At 37.0% G+C, this 17,234-nt stretch overlaps 1 pseudogene; it reads left to right on the forward strand.

Annotated features, from left to right (window-relative positions):
* The window catches only part of LOC143303098 (very long chain fatty acid elongase 6 pseudogene), a 34,416-nt pseudogene that overhangs the window by 564 nt on the left and 16,618 nt on the right, over positions 1–17,234 (forward strand).

Below are 17,234 nucleotides of genomic sequence, written 5' to 3' on the forward strand. Positions count from 1 at the left end.
ATTGGCTACGCTTCGAGCCTATAGGCGGTATCTTTACGCAATCACTGTGTAAAAGTCATTTCGTGGCATGCCCCCCTCACTCCTGCGCCAACCATTTACTCAGCCCCACAGGACCTAAAAGTAGGCCACCGTCCTGTTGTAACCATCCTGTAAAAGTAGGTCCTGTTTTGCGAACAAGTTTTCAGGACAGAAAAGAAAGAAAAGACAATATCGTATAAAAGTACCGCTTTTGAGCGGCTTAAATTAAATTATAAACTGTAATGTTAAAAATGTAAACCCAACACAAAATATGGTATGATTACGTCGTACCGTCGCGTAGCGGTACTTTTACCAAAACCACTTTCAAACTGAAATTCGTTGTTTATTGTGACATATATAATTTATATTTTTCTTGGGCAATAAACATTATATATATCGGAGATGAGAGGACACCGGGGCTTTCCCCTTGGAATTCTTCGGAAAACCATCAATATTTTAGTCTCTATAATTTAACTCGATTCTAATTGCCTGAGGTTTATGATCGTGAGCTTGGGCTCTAGGCGACAACAAGTCGTTCAACGTTTTTACCTAACATAGGGATGGAGAAATTCTATAGCTCTCCTTAAAAAAAATAGTTGTAGTGGCAAGCGAAAGTAAACATTCCAACGGTTTCTGTTCCGTGGCTCGCCACACAAAGACCCTATTCTTCGGGCAAGATGATTACCAGATGTCGATGCATCTCCACAGTACATGTTCAGCTAGCCTGAGGACCCGTCTTTATTCTAACAGTCCCTAAATCTACCACCTGCTACGGGAAGATACAGGAAATCTGCTTTTCTCACGAACGACGCTTCCCGCTAGCAACTTTCTCTCAAGCGCGGTTGGCATTCTTCTTCAACCACCAACATAGAAATTAACCAACTAACAGCAACGTCATTTTTCGTCACTTTCCGGACGAAGGCTTTTCTCGACGAATCCGATGATCTCGTATCCTTAGACACGCCCCATTATAGTTCCCTGCAGCATCGTCGCGACGGAAAGTCATTCTCTCGTGAGGTCGCATTAGCGAGTTACACAGCATCTTTACGTTCGGTGAATATTCTACGTTTTAACAGAGAGTTAGTTCAGTAATACTTATACCGTAGACAAGCAAGTTGAGTACAACTTGGACTTTGGAAAAAAGCGCATTTTTGTTATTCCGTTGACCGCGGTTTCTTTATTGAACCTAAGATCATTGTCATTAGCGTCTCGAGTATCTAATTACCGCGATTATTTATCAAATTCTGTAATAATTATATTTGCACTAGTAAATATCTTCTCTATTGCATAACAACAATGTCTAATCCAAATGAAGATTCGCTTCACGCCCCTAACCTTAATCATAATGTGAACCCGACATATATGTCGGAGATAAGAGGACATCGGTGCCTTCCCTCTGAAACCTCGGGAAAATCCATAAAAACATTGTAATTAAAATCTACAGTTGTAATTAAACGATTTGCCGTCATTCTACCCAATTGTATTTGTTTGAGACTTGTGACAATGAGCTTGGGCTCAAGGCGACAATTAGTCGCCGAACGTAGCCGCGGTCAACGGGACGAACCCTCCGTCTAACAAAAGCATTGAGTAACCCTATAGCTCTCCTTAAAAGAAAGATTTGTAGCGGCACGTGCCAGTAAACATTCCAACGGTTTCTGTCCCGTAGCTCGCCACACACAGATCCTATTCTCCGGGCAGGATGTTTACCAGATGCCGACGCGTCTTCGCAGTACGTGATCGGCTAGCCCGAGGACCGTTATAAACACTAATATCTAGTTACCTAAAATCCTTCAACAGATACACAGTCTTTGTCCCAGTTACAAGAAGACAGGAGAGACCTATTTTTCCACGAACGACGTCTCCCACTAGCAACCTTCCCGCAAGGGCGGCTAGCATCCTTTTCTAACTACCGATATGGATATTGACCAATTAGCAGCAACGTCAATTTCCCTTACTTTCCGAATGTAGGATATACCCGACGAATCCGATGATCTCGTGTCCTTAGACACACCCCATTATAGTTTTCCTCTGTGGCATCATCGGGACGGGAAAGTCATTCTCTCGCGCGATCTCATTGATTAAAGAGTAGCATCAGTGATTATTTATCAGAGTTCGCGATCAGTGATTATTTCACGTTTTACTAACAAAGAATCAGACTTAGACTTTGTGAGTACGTTCTTTTGTCATCCCGTTGGCCGCGGATTCGTTATTGAGCCTGAGACCATCGTCACTAGTGTCGCGAGTGCCAAACCGCCGTGATCAATTGTCAAGACTGTAATAATTCTATCATTGCAATAAACTACACCTGTGTGTACCGTACCAATGGCTAATTCTCGTGAAGATTCATTTGACGCCCACAACCCTACTCCCAGTGCTAATCCGACATATATATATATGTAAATTCTATAGAGTTTAGAATACTAGCCGACGGTTTGACTTTCCCTGTGTTTACTGCAAGTCGGTCGAACGATATAAATGGAGAGGGACGGGGACTTAGGATAGAGAATAAAACAGGACTTCGAGAAGCGAAGATTGAACAAAGAAAAAAAGAAAAAGAAGCAAGTTAAGAGCTAGAAGGAGAAAGAGAAGAGGGATTAGAAGCGAAGAGTTCTGAGGAGATACGGAAGAAGACTTAGAAAATCGATTCTTGAGTTTTCACGAATCGATCGCCTCATTTCCAAAAACATTTCGTTACATATACATATATGTCGGGTAAGCGTTAGGTTTAGAGGCGTGTAACGAATCTTTATTCGGACTAGCCATCGTTGTTGTACAATAGAGATTATATTTACTGGTATAAATATTGATTTTTACAAAGTTTGACAAATAACCGTGGTGATTAGACACTCGAGATATTAAAGACAATGTTCTTAGGTTCAATAACGAATCCACGGTCAACCGGGTAACTCTTTGTTAAACGTAGAATATATTTTGAAGCACAAAGTAACGTTTGCTGTGACGCTTGGTATAATACTGCACGTAAAGACGATGTGCAAACTCTCCAAGGTGATCGCAAGAATAAAAGGAGAGGAAATTTTCCTCTCCTTACGATCGCGTTTGTTCGTTGCATATTGGCCGGGGATATCAACAAAATTCCACCCGCCGTTGCTAGGCAGACCCGCGTAGAGCCGACATTGCTCCTGCCCGGGGTTTGATTGTTAATACAACATGTGTCCCACAATATTGGCGCTTCTCTGTTAGGCAAGAACGTTCATCGCGTCACCGTGGCTACGTTCGGCGACCAGTTATGTCACTTCGAGGCCAAGCCAGTGTCACAAATCTCGGCCAAACATAATCGGATTTGTGAATGATTGGTCGATGAATGGTTGAGTGAAATAACGAGAGCGAAATATTGCTGTCTCAGTCCGTCAAATATATTGTAGTATCGTGGAAATTAAGATATAAATTTTTTCCTGATTACTTACAATTTATTAATAATGAATTGAATATACAGGTATTAATTGGACAGAGAACGATGTTTGTTTAACTGAAACTAAATGCGATGCTCGTATCTATCTCAAATAACTTTACAGTTACTTGGCAACTCTCGTCACAACGAATCTAACACGCACACACACACACACACTCTCTCTCTCTCTCTCTCTCCCTCCCTCCCTCTTTAGCAACTCTGACAACTCGATCAATTCTCTCAACTCTACTCTCCGACGTCTCGATCAACTCTGACTCTCGCAATCCACTCACTTTTCAACTCGCATACTCTGACCTCTCGTTGTTTATTGTTTTTCTCACATCACTGTAAGAACTACGTGACTTTAGTCACATAAGCGCTCTTAAATGTAAACGAACCACAGAAAGACGACGTACACGGTTTTTTCTAATTTCAACCGACCTCTAATTCAAATTACTTTACGATAATACAATATTGTGAGAAAATAAATAAATAAATAACTAAATTATTTACAGCCTAATTCGCGAATCGTTGGTACAAATACAAGTCGCGGAATAAATACTCGATAAATACTCGGAGAAACTCTGCAGATACACTTCGATACTCGTTTATACTCGTTGGTGCTCTTCGATACTGTTCGATACTCTCTCGCTCGCGATCGCGTCCGTTCATTTATACTGGTCGGGAAAGAACCGGAAAATTCGAATTCGTCTACGTTTGACGGTTGCATGTAGCGGCGACGTTATTTTGCCCGGAGTTTATTTGTTCTTACATTACTTGTAACCTAACGGTCTTGATACTCCGAGGCAAAACAACAACAGGATTTGAATTGTCCTCTGACTCGTGTGCCGCTACAGATTGAATCATAACAACTACCTCTAAGTATTATTATTTAAGTATAGCTATAATAAATAATTTAGACTAAAGTATTGGGGATCTTCCCAAAAATTCCAAAAGAAAGGCCCCGATGTTCTTTCATCTCCGACATATACGAGGTAGTTGGTAACTGGTGGTACAAGCTTAAAGGTGGTGATTCTACGCGAAAAAAGGAGTCGAAAATGTAGAATAAAAATTTTCTTTTTTAATTTTTTTTAAATTTTTCCATCGAGACAACGATCTACAGTGAGATTCGTTATAACGAGACGTGATAAAGTGCACGCGTACCGAGCGAAAATTCAAAGTCGATTTTCTCGAAAACAAAGCCTCAAACGAAAAATTTTTATTCTATTTTTCGACTTCTTTTTTCGCGTAGAATCACCCCCTTTCCGCTTGTACAATGATTTTAATATCGAAAATAGCGATTATTATACTGCGAATTTTTATATGAATACGTTATGTTAGAATATATGAAACATAAGGTCCTGTGAAATACGGTCAACAAACGATAAACAATTTTACACGAAGAAAAACAAGAAAAATATAAAGAATAACAGGCTTTGTTTTCAAGAAAATTGATCTTGGAAATATGTTTGAAACATGTAAATTCGGCTAGTTACCGACTAGGCAGACGGAAGTTACTTTACATGCAAAAATAAGTGAAAAATGGGAATAAAATCTGTTCACTGTTCGACACGTATCTAATTTTGCAACCTTCGATAGGCGATTCTTGTAGATTTTTGCAAGCTACACTCGAATTTGTAAACCGTTTTTTCTTTATAACTCACAATTTTCGAAAAAATCAATTTTGAAGAGAATTGCAAATTTTCAACTTTGGAAATATTTTACGTTATTATAGTAGCAGCTATTGAGTTAGGGTTGAGACGAAAAAATTCTGTGGACTCTCCCGAATAAAATGATACGTATTGTTATTGCATTGTGAACATTTAAACAAGTCTAAATAATAATTAGAGCGAAAAGGTATCTCAAACGCAACATTTCTTCTTACATTTCTTAGTTTATTGAAAAAGCTAAAGGTCTAGGAGAAAACCTAACCACAATACGCGATGCAACAAATATTTCTGCTAAGGCAAGCATCATCTACCGCATTTCATTGTCATTAGCACCTCGAGTATCTAATTACCACGATTACTTGTCAAATTCTGTAATAATCATATTTGTACTAGTAAATATCTTCTCTATTGCATAACAACAATGTCTAATCCAGGTGAAGATTCGTTACACGCCCCTAACCCTAATCATGAATCTGCATTGTACTGCACATAAAAATTAATTCAACGATTCCGCATGACTAGATTGAGCTAAATTTTTATGTATTCAAGAATGTAAAACACACATGAAATATATTCAAAGCGTACGTAATGTAGATATTTTTGCATATTTTGTTATATTTAAGCATAAATTAATATTTCAAAACATAAGGAAAGCTAATAATAAGTAAGTTATCGTGCGCCAATATATTTCATAACAAAATAACTCTGATTCATAGATACTTGTTGACACGTTTTCAAACTCTCCTGCTAGTTATATTTTTCTCGCCTTTATACATCTTTTAACACTTGTATTAATTACCACATATACTGCTGCGAATAATTATAAACTCAACCCTATTTTCAGTTTTTTTATCATACTAAAACAAAAATTGAAAGAATCGTTTGTATAATTTCGTATTACAATATAAAACAAAACTGAAGATAGAACAAACAAAAATTGTTTCCTTTCGAACTCTGGAAAAACTTAAATTTCCTCTTAAAATTGTGTTCTTGGCTGTGAAACAATTCAATGATAATTTTGTTATCCTTTTATTTAATATTTAGTGGATTTTCCTTTATTTTTTATTGCTTCTATCAATCTGTGAGGTACACTATACACTGATTTATTAAAAAAACAGGAGAGATATTATCCAAAGAAATTATTGCCTTTTTTTAGAATTTAATGTATATATTAATTTATATGTTGATATATGTATTAAAGAATGATATTGTCGCACTCAAATGGAGAGATTCGTGAGATTTATCAACAAAGCTCACTCCCATCGTGGTACCAAGTACAAGAAATATTCGTTGCTGCTTTTACGAGGCAACAGTCATCTGGAAGATTGAAACTACTAGCTGCTCTTGCATACAATAAAGTATAGCGGATCAAATGTTTTCTTATGCCGTTACAATTAGAAAAGGGCTCAAACGATACTGGAAACTTGACATTCAGTTTCTTCTGGGAATTATAGAAAAACGCTTTAATAGTTTACAAGATTACGATAAAGAAAAATACAAATAGAAAATTTAGGGAATTATTAGTTATGAAATTATTAGGGCTGATTGATAATGTAATGAAATCTTCTGTTTAACGTAGATATCATAATATTGTCATCCGAAAAAGTGCTTCTGGACTGTTGAGGTTATCTAATAGAGGAACGCGTGGATAAATTTCTAATAGAAATATATATTGAAGTAAGCTTAAGTACAGGTATAGTATATGCTGATCCAGATGATGAATTTAGCAGTGTTACATTACAATAGAATATAATAGGGAGCACGTTGATACATTGACAGCAATGGGCGTTACCAAAACATTAATCTTGGTATGTAACTCTAGTTGTAAGTTACAAGAAACAGCAATAAAAATCTACTTATAGCTCTTTTGTTTCTAGACCTTGTGACCCAAAAACAACATTTATATTCAAGGACACAATAATATGGACCTCTCCTTTTTGTTAACTTTTTTGCTTCACTAAGTTCTATTTTCACCGTAACAGCGGTGTCCAGGTCACGAGTATACAGAAGAAAAAGAAGTAGAGTTTTTCTAGAAGTAAATACTTCATCATAGACAAAACATTACATTGTAAATAATTTTTAAATAAGCCGTGTTTCTATATTACTTTTATAACAGTTTAATAGTCTTATTATTGATGAGGATTATGGATCTTAGTTGCCGAAATAAGCATATAGCAACACTCACATTACACATAGAAATGATATTAAAATAGTTTCATATTTATTTAATATGTGATTTACAAGATATTCGTAGATACACACTGAACGTGGTCTCAGCACTCTTTTTGTCTCACAATCATTTTCTCCGTTCTTTTGTTCTACGAGAAGCTGCGCACGCACATACTTCCACACACACTCATACTCACATATATGTGTTAAGGAAATTCGAGGATTTGGAAATACAAATAATTGACTATATTTCACACACAACAGCTATACATCTATATTACACTCTGAAGAACGTCTTGCACGCACGCTTGTCGCCAACCGACTATCCTAGATTCTTCTAACATCTGGCAACAGTCTTTTGTCTCCACTAAGACCTTGACGCCCTCTGACCCTTACACACACACTCTCATGTACAGTATAAATGTATCACTTCCCTAACAGTAAGAAACAAGAAATTCTGACAGTGAAATAAATAAAAAAACAGAAAAAGATAAAACAGATAATAGGAAACTACAACGGAACAAAGAAAGCTCAAGAAAGTAGACAGTTACCTGGCTCGCTACACGCAGACCCTATTCTTCGAGTAAGATGATTGCCAGATGTCGATGCGTCTCCGCAGTACATGTTCAGCTAACCTGAGGAGCCGCTATAAATCTTAGGATTTAGTAAACTAAAGTCCTTCAAACAAACAGTCTTTGTCCCAGCTACGGGAAGATAGGAGAGACCTATTTTTCAACGAACGGCGTCTCCAACTAGCAACATTCCCTCGAGGGCGGCTAGCATCTTTTTCTAACCACCAATGTGGAAATTGACCAATTAGCAGCACCGTCAATTTCCCTTACTTTCTGAACGAAGGCTATCCTCGACGAATCCGATGATCTCGTGTCCTTAGACACACCCCATCATATTTTTTCTCTGTGGCATCATCGGGACGGAAATTCATTCTTTCTTGCGATCTCATCGACGAAAAGAGTAACCCCATACGACCAGTGAATATTACGCGTTTTATTAACAAAGAGTCCGACTTAGATTTTGTGAGCCCGTACATCTACTATCCCGTTGACCGCGGATTCGTTATTGCACTTAGGATCATTGTCATTAGTTTCTCGAGTATCTAATTACCACGGTTACTTGTCCGATTCTATAATAATCGCAGCTGCACTAGTCAATGTCTTCCCTATTGCACAACGACAATGTGTAATCCAAATGAAGATTCGTTTCACGCCCCTAACCCTAATTCTAATGTAAACCCGACATTTATAATGTAAAAAATGTATATGTAATACAAAAAGAATGTAGAATATAGGTACTAATGTTTAATCTGATTTTCTGTAATTTTGACAGTTTTGTAATCTTTTATTTTTATATTTTTATATTTTCTATATCTTTGTGCTCTTGTATTTTTTATATAATTCTATATTCAAGTAACAGTATAAAAAGGATACGAAAAGTATGGAATGGCAATGCATGTAACGGTACGTGAATGTTACGCGTGCGCAAGATAACCAGGAGAGGTTGTATAGGAATCAAGAGGTCGTTGGACAAAGAGAACGTTTTTTTAGCATTACCTTATGTTTAAGACATTCATATATTCTGCAGATATTAGTTCCTATCAGTATACCCACGTCGTTATTAACAAGATGTTTATGTATTTCCATTATCTTTGTTCTAAAATTCACTGTTATTTTGGGAATTTGTTAAAAAATCTCTTAATCCTTTTAGGAGATGTATCACTCTAAACTGAGATCTAAACTCAGATCACAGGTTTTTTTTTATTTTATAGATTAGATTCACAATTTGTCCAGTTTGGACATTTGGTAGAATTTTTTAGCTGTTAGATTATTATGTGGGTAGCTACCCCCAGTGGGATACCATCTTCGTGTTTGTTTGGTTGTGTCCTTTGTGAGGTCTGCTGGGTATATCCCTTTCAGCCTTCTATCCATGTTTGAGGTGTTTCCGCAGCTAGCCAGTTTGGCTGTGTTCCTATTCTTTCTTTGTATTTTTCTGCGTGTCTGCTAATTTTCTCTTTGACCATTGGTATTCCCAGGTCCTTCCGTATGCCTTCGCTTCTAACGTACCATGGGGCGTTTACTATTGTTCTAAGAATTTTAGCTTGTACTGTCTCTATTTTGTTTATATGGCTCATTGCCGCTGCCCCCCATAGTGGTATTCCGTACGTCCAGATTGGTTTTATGATCGTTTTGTATATTTTTAATTTATTTTCTATGCTTAATTTGGATTTTCGACTTGTTAGCCAATGCATTTGTCTCCTTGTTGTCTGTATTTTGTCTATTATTGATTTAGTATGCTGTTTCTATGTGAGTTGTGTTTCTAGGTGGTCTAGTCCTAGGTATTTGACTTGCCTTGTTTGCGGTATGTGCGTGCCGTTCAGTAGGATGTTTGATGGTGTCTGTTTTCGCAGTGTGAGTGTAATATGGTTGCATTTATCGGGGTTTGCTTTTATTTGTTTATCTTGCAGCCACTTTTCTATTTTTGTGATATGTTCTTGTAGTAATTTGACTGCTGTTTGTGGGTTAGTGTGCCTGACTAGTACAGCTGTGTCGTCCGTGAGTGTCAGTATTTTGCTATTGGTAGTTGTTGGTATGTTTTGTGTATAGTATTGATCCTAAGACGCTTCCTCGCGGAACCCCTGCCTTTATGTCTTTAACTTCAGAGTATGTGTCCTTGATTTTTATTACGAAGGTTCTGCTGCTTAAGTAAGATTTTATTAATTGGTATATTTGCTCCGGAAATTGTTTCCTGATTGTTTGTAGTAGGCTTTCGTGGTTTATTTTGTCAAATGCTTTATCTATGTCCATAGAGAGGGCTGTACAGTATTGTTTGTTTTCTAATGCTAGTATTATTTCTTTAATGAGCCTGTGCATTTGCTCTATAGTGGAGTGTATGTTTCTGAATCGAAATTGGTGATCTGGTATTAATTTTTCCTTCTATATTATTGGTTTTATGCTGTTGCATATTATTTCCTCTAGTATTTTGGAAAACACAGGAAGTAGTGATATTGGTCTGTAAGATGCAGTTTGGTGTGGTTCTTTGCCTGGTTTAGGTAACATTATGTCCTGTGCTAGTTTCCACAGTTTAGGAAAGTATTGGATTCTTAGTATTGCATTGAATATTATTGTCATTAGTGTTATCGCTTTTGGCGGAAGGTTTTTCAAGATTTTACCATTGATTAGGTCGATTCCTGGTGCTTTATTGTTTTTTGTTTTCTCGATTATGTTTCTAATTTCTTGTGCTGTTGTTTTAGGTATGGTATAGTGGTTGTCAGTTGAGGTACTAGTGGTAAACGCATCCTCGTCCGTATGACGTTTGGGGTTGCTGTTGTTGATATTATGTGGTATAAATGTGTTTCAAAGGTGGTTGGAAAATTCTTCAGCTTGCTCTTCGTTGCTTCTTGCCCATGTGTTGTCTGCCGTCCTGATTGCTGGGACTAGTTTTATTGGTTTCTTTTTTTTCGTGGCTTTCCATAGGGAGTAGTTGGAGTTCTCGTGAGCAGAGAGTGACTCTATGAATTTTGTGAATTCGTTATTGTTGTGCACTTTTATTTTGTTTTTTATTTCCTTTGCAAGTTTGTTTAGGTGTTTTTTGTTTTCTCGTGTTCTATGTTTTTGCCATTTTGCTTTCGCTTTTCTTTTTTCTCTAATTTTTTCAAGTATGTCTGATGGAATTATTTTTGTTTGTCTGTTGGTTGGTTCAGGTATAGTGGTTGTCCATGATGCTTCTTGGATAGTTTCTGTCAATGGTGTTACTGCCTGTTCGACGTGTTCGGGTGTTTCCAATGGGATGCTGCAACTGGTTTTGCTCTCGATTATTTCTTTAAAAATTTGCCATTTGGTTGTTCTGTTGCATAGTGTCCCTGGATTGCTATAAAGTATTAATTTGTTTCTGTAAGCAATTGGGCTGTATGCAATGAGGCTGGGTGTTATTTTTAGTTTATTTGCGTTTAGTCCCTTTGTACCTGCAAAATCGAGTAGGCCAGGTATTTTGCTCAGGTCTGTCGGCCAGTATGTCTTCCTGTGGATAATATATTGAGGTTGTTGTTAATGTATTTTTCCAGGGTTCTACCTCGAGGTGTGGTAATTCTTGATCCCCATAGCGTGTGGTTTGCATTGTAGTCTCCCGTTGCGATATACTTGTCACCTAAGTGTTGAAAGTACTCTTCCCACGTTTGTGATGTCATTTTGTGTCGCGGTGGTACATATACTGCTGACAACTGTAAATGGTTGCTGCTAGTTTGTACAGTAACGGTGGTTGCTTGTATATATTCCTTACTAGCTTGGCTGTGTTAGTGGTGTTTAATATCGTTTCTTATTATTACTGCGGTCCCTCCGTGTGATTTTCCTGAGGGATGCTTGGTATCATATATTGTGTAGTACGGTATTTTTATGTAACTTTTTATAGTGAAGTGTGTTTCCGATACGAGTAGTATGTCGATATTATTATTATACAGGAATGTTTTAGTTCTAGGGCCCTTTGTTGTAGTACGTTAGAGTTCCGGGCTGCTATTTTAAGCATGTCCATTTTTATTTCTTACTTAGCAAGTTTGTGAGTAGTTGTAACATGACTGTTGTTTGTTGTACTTGTTGCCTTAGTTGTGTTTTTTTTACTTACCATTTTTCTTAATATCTCTGTACCTTTAATGGATTGTTTGAGCATTTCTTTGATTTCTGTATCGTCTTCGGTGTTGTTGCTTTGATTCTGTTTGTTTGTGGGCGTTGTTTGTCTAATGTTTTGGGTTACTTGCGCGTAGCTGCGGTTTCCTTGGGGATCGGTGTTTCCGTTTATAGCTTTTGGTTCATATTGTGCTTTCAATGTTGTTTCATTATCCGTTATACTTTGTTGTGGTTGGTAGTTATTGATTGATCTATTGCCAAGTGGTGGAAACTGTTTACGTTGTGATTGTTTTCTGATTTCGCATCCTTTATAGCTGGCTGGGTGGTTTCCATTACAGTTGTAACATTTTACTTCATTTATTTTCCCTACGTATGGACAGTGTGTTGTTAAATGCTTCGTATCGTATCTTGTCATATTGTTTATTGCTCTTGTTTGGTGACCAATTTTTGCTAATTCGTCACTTAATTTTTTTTGTGTTATTTTTTGAATGTAGTCCTCTTATAACTATTTCGTAGCTCCTTTCCGTTTTCAGCTGGTATGTGTGGTACACAGCGTTTTTTCTTTTAATTCTTTTATCACTTTCCTATAATTTTCTGGGGTGTTTATTTGAATTTTTACTTGTTCTAATTTTGTTTGTTTTATTGTGTAGTTTTCCTTCCCAACTATATCGTTTAGTCGATCAATAAGCGGGTCTATTATCTGGGCGTCGACAAATATTGGTGGTGGTTTTGTAGTTTGCGTTGATTTAGTTGTGTTTTTGGTTGTTGGGTCGTCTATTTCTTCCGTAAGTGAGCTGAAGGAGTTTCTTAATGGTAATTCTTGCAGCCATCGCTGCTTTTCTGTATCTGAATTTCCTGTTATTTTTCGTTTCTTGTTATAACTTGCCACCTTCCAGCTTTCATCCTGTTGGGTTAATTCGCTATTGGTAATATTCTCTTCATTGTTTGGTATTGTTTCCATATCAACTTCGTTTGTAGCTGAGCATTCCTGTTCTTCGTTTATTGGTTGGCTTGGTTTTGATATGTTTGTTGTTTTATTTATGTAGTATTGTTCGTCTTTGTTAATTATTTTTATCGGTGGGATGTGCTTTTTCATTTTAGTTTTGCTTGTAGTCTTCTTAGTAGAAGACACGAGTTTCCACCATTTAGCTATGGGCGTTGCCGTTCGTAACTTTCTCTTCCCCACTTGCCGCACTTTTTCTGAAGCACTGTTTTACACGTCCGTTTGGCTCGGTTGCTCTGGCAGAACTCGATTTACAACATTGAGAACATTTATATCGAAAATTCTTTCTCGCATGAAGCTTCTGTACTAATACAAAAGGCACGAATTAAGATATATGATTGTTCACAAGTATTAGAGCACTTGCTGATCTTATAGATTTTATAGAAAATGTGATACATGATTGACCAAGATTATTAAGAAAATGAAGTTTACATCCGTATGAGATTAACGATCCGAAATACACACTTTGTGAAGATTCGTGACAGTTGGAGGAAAAGTAATGAATTAACGATTATGTGACAGCAATTAAAATCCGTCGATCTAAGGTCTTTATTAAATTAAATAGTTCAAAATCGTTTACATATTAGGTGATCCCATAAGTTTTTGTGTATATATTTATACACTTTTGTGTATATATTTCATGTGTCGATTTCTAAACATACGGCCATACGGAACCAATGCACTTGAGCTTAGCTGATCGAGAACAGGCTAGAGTAGATCTTCGTGGGCATAGGATCGTAATATAGTGAACACAGTGACTTCTAACAGTAAAAAATCACGAGTGAAATGCGTATCCATTTTCGACATCTCATGTTATATGAATTTCGGAAAGAAAGTTCGGTAACAATTGCCAGGAAAAACATATGTGCTGTTTACGGAGAAAATACGCTTTCATCTCGCACCTGTAGGAAGTGGTTCCAACGTTGTAGAGCTGGGAATTTCTGTTTAGAAGAGGAGGTACGCTCCGGGTGTCCTCCTCAGACAGACGGAGATAAAATTCGGGATCTTGTTGAAAAATCACCAAGTTTGACAGTTCAAGAGATGTCAAATGTCCTGAAAATACCTAAGACAACGATTCATAGGTGTTTAAAAAAAATGGGGATGGTGTCAAAGTTGAACGTTTGGGTGCCCCATGAACTTACGGAACGGAACCGTCTTGAACGAACGACAGCGTGCATGTCATTAATTGCACGTAATAAACGTGAACCATTCCTTAAACGCCCCTGGTAACTGGTGATGAAAAGTGGATACTTTTCGAAAACCCTGAACGGAAACGTAGCTGATCCCAACGAAATCAGCCACCTGAACGCTGTGCAAAACCAGGGTTACATCCACGTAAAGTTCTTTTGTGTGTATGGTGGGATTATAAAGGAATACTCTATTTTGAACTTTTACCTAGTGGTGATACCATTAATTCAGACAAATATTGCGCTCAGTTAGAAAAATTAAGGGAAGCACTAGCTGAAAAACGGCCAGGTTTAGTGAATAGGAACAACATTATCTTCCATCACGACAATGCTAAACCGCATGTCGCGAAAAGCGTTACAAAAAAATTGTCTGAATTTAATTGAAAAATTTTACCACATCCCCCATATTCCCCAGACATTGCCTCATCTGATTACCACCTGTTCAGAGCATTACAACACTTTTTAGTAGCTAAAAAATTTGAAAATATTGACACTCTCAAAAATAGCATAGAAAATTATTTTAAAGAAAAACAAGAGAACTTTTATCGAGACGGAACCTACCAGAAAAATGGGAAGAAGTTGTACAACGAGAGGGGGATTACATTTTTTCATGAAACTGAAAGGTATGTAAACGATCTTAACATATATAACCTCTCGAAAAACGGCACGAACTTATGGGATGACCTAATAATTAAACAACTATAAATATATCAAAAGATTATAATAAAAGAATGTAATAGAATATCTAATGTCCGTACTTGTAAATACAACGAAAAACGTAACGTGTAGATTGCAGATGTTTATGAATGTAAAATTTGCGAAAAGCATATGAAAGTTATACACATAAAATATACAAATATTGATATATGCACGAAAACTATGCGTATATGCACAAAGATATGTACAATTTATGAGTAATATGTCTAATATTGATTTATTAACGTTATGTGAATTGATACAAAAGGATATTTAACAATTTCGTTTTAAATAAAAATCTATTTATGACGACGCGCCAAAATTCGCATTACGATAAATTACGATAAATTATAAATTGCTTTTCCGTATCTGCAGCACTCGAATTGCACAAGTAATGTGTGCGTTTGAGGGCCCGACCTTTTGGTCGACCGCGCCATACCTGCAGTAAAAACGCAAACTGGCTTCGCATTTAGATGTTCGCGTTCGACTTGGGAATGGCGCGCATAGATGGTCGGCGCGCGACTTGCCCTCTCCTTGCGGATCATTGGACAAGTTAAACCTACCCTTTCGGGCGGCAGCTCGCTTAGCTGGCGCCACGCGATACCTGCCACCATATAGCTCGGTCCCAGCAAGTTGGCTCTCCAGCCGATTATTCCTGCTCGGCAACCATTTTGTAGGCTTACCGCTTGCACCGACGGTCACAGGTTTCCTCTCCAGCTCGCACGCTTCGTGCTTTTTTCTGCGCCCCGGTTCTTCGTTACTGTTGTTTTCTTGGTTCTATCTTGTTTATTGTTCTATCTTCGATCCAGTGTTCTGTTTGTTGTATCCGTTTATTTCTTCGTTGCGATTCTTTGTTTGGTTGTTGTTGTTGTCTCTATAAACTTGAAATATAAATGCAATTTCCTTTTAAATACAGTAACGAGGTTTATTCAATTTCGATAACATTGTATTAGTAAGATACCAATTCCAAATAAGCTAGCAACTTTTCGTTGAAGTTTATTTTATATTTCTTAAATTATTCGGGTAAAGATAACTCCACACTGACGGCCTATTGTCCACAGACAGATGTCGTAGTAATCGGCGGACAATGTCTGTCAGTGAAACTTAAGGCGCGTACGGGCAGACTACAGGCGTCTGTAGACATTGCCTGCCGACAACACATGCCAAAACATGTATATAAACTGCCTGCAAGCAACGTCGCTTGTCCACTAGAAGTTTGCCGGGTATCACTGCGTATCGATGAGTCGAAGATGCCTTGGAGATGCAACACACGGATCGTTTAAATCTACCTGTAATCCAATCAAGCTAGCCTAAAAAAAAGACAAATTCAACATTAAATTGTATCGGACATTTTGCTACAACGCTCAACTGATAGAAATCATGCTCAGGAACAAATATATGTCTTTGCTAACTTTCTAAATATATGTAGACGACGTTTTAAATTGCTAGTAGTTGAAACAAACAATATGATATATTTTTGAGTGATCTATAAGGATTTACAGGCCCACTGGGAAATCTTATTAGTGTTCTCTTGCACTATGTATTAAAGCGCATCAACACCGATAGAAGCACTGTACACGCGATATCGTCGCGTCGTGTCTCCTGAAAATCGCCGATAAGTCGCTCGAAACTTTACTGGAAACATTTCTCCATGTTCTACTGACAATCACATAGCATGTGTCATTGCTGGAATTTGATAAATTTGGTTGAGAACACGAAAGAATTTTCCGTTTACAGTAAAGCAAGGGACTATCGAGTTGGAACAATTCGTGTTTGAAAATAGCGTTCTATGCTAAAATGGCGGTGGAAATTATACTACATGTAAAAGTGAGTCATAAAAACAAATACAATTTTCTTATTTTCTATCTTTTTTACTTTTATCGCAAGTTTGATTTCTATACATATAACTGTTTTCAATTTAAGGAGGAACTTATTTTCTTAAGGGCTTTTCATACAAATTTGAAAAATAACTGTTGTTTTTGATCCCTTATCTCTATCTTTATCCTTCTATTTTTGTGAGACTGTATCGGTTATTTATTCTTAATTTTTACAATCCGAAGTCTAATTTATGTGCCGTATTAATTTTCTGTGAATAATTTAGAGATATGTGAAATCTTGCTATATATATATACTGTTTGGTACCTATTAGAAGTGCGTTCGATCTAATGTGGAAAATTCTTAATTTTAATAAAATAGTTTCAAATTGCTAAGGCTGGGCAAACTAAGAAGTTTCTGGAATATACAGGGTAGTAAGTCGCTTCGCAGATATGTGTACATCGGGACAATATGTTACATATGTAATCCCTTACACAGTTTCATATTATCTTGTAAAATAATCATTCTTCTTTTAATATCAGTTGGTTTTTGTATTTTTATTTCATTTATCTCATAGGTTATAATTCCTTTAGGAAATTTTTGCAAAAATTTTCGCGCGTATTCCAAGTTGGCCCG

This window comes from Bombus vancouverensis, chromosome 8 (genome assembly GCF_051014615.1).
Source record: "Bombus vancouverensis nearcticus chromosome 8, iyBomVanc1_principal, whole genome shotgun sequence".
Classification (NCBI taxonomy): domain Eukaryota; kingdom Metazoa; phylum Arthropoda; class Insecta; order Hymenoptera; family Apidae; genus Bombus; species Bombus vancouverensis.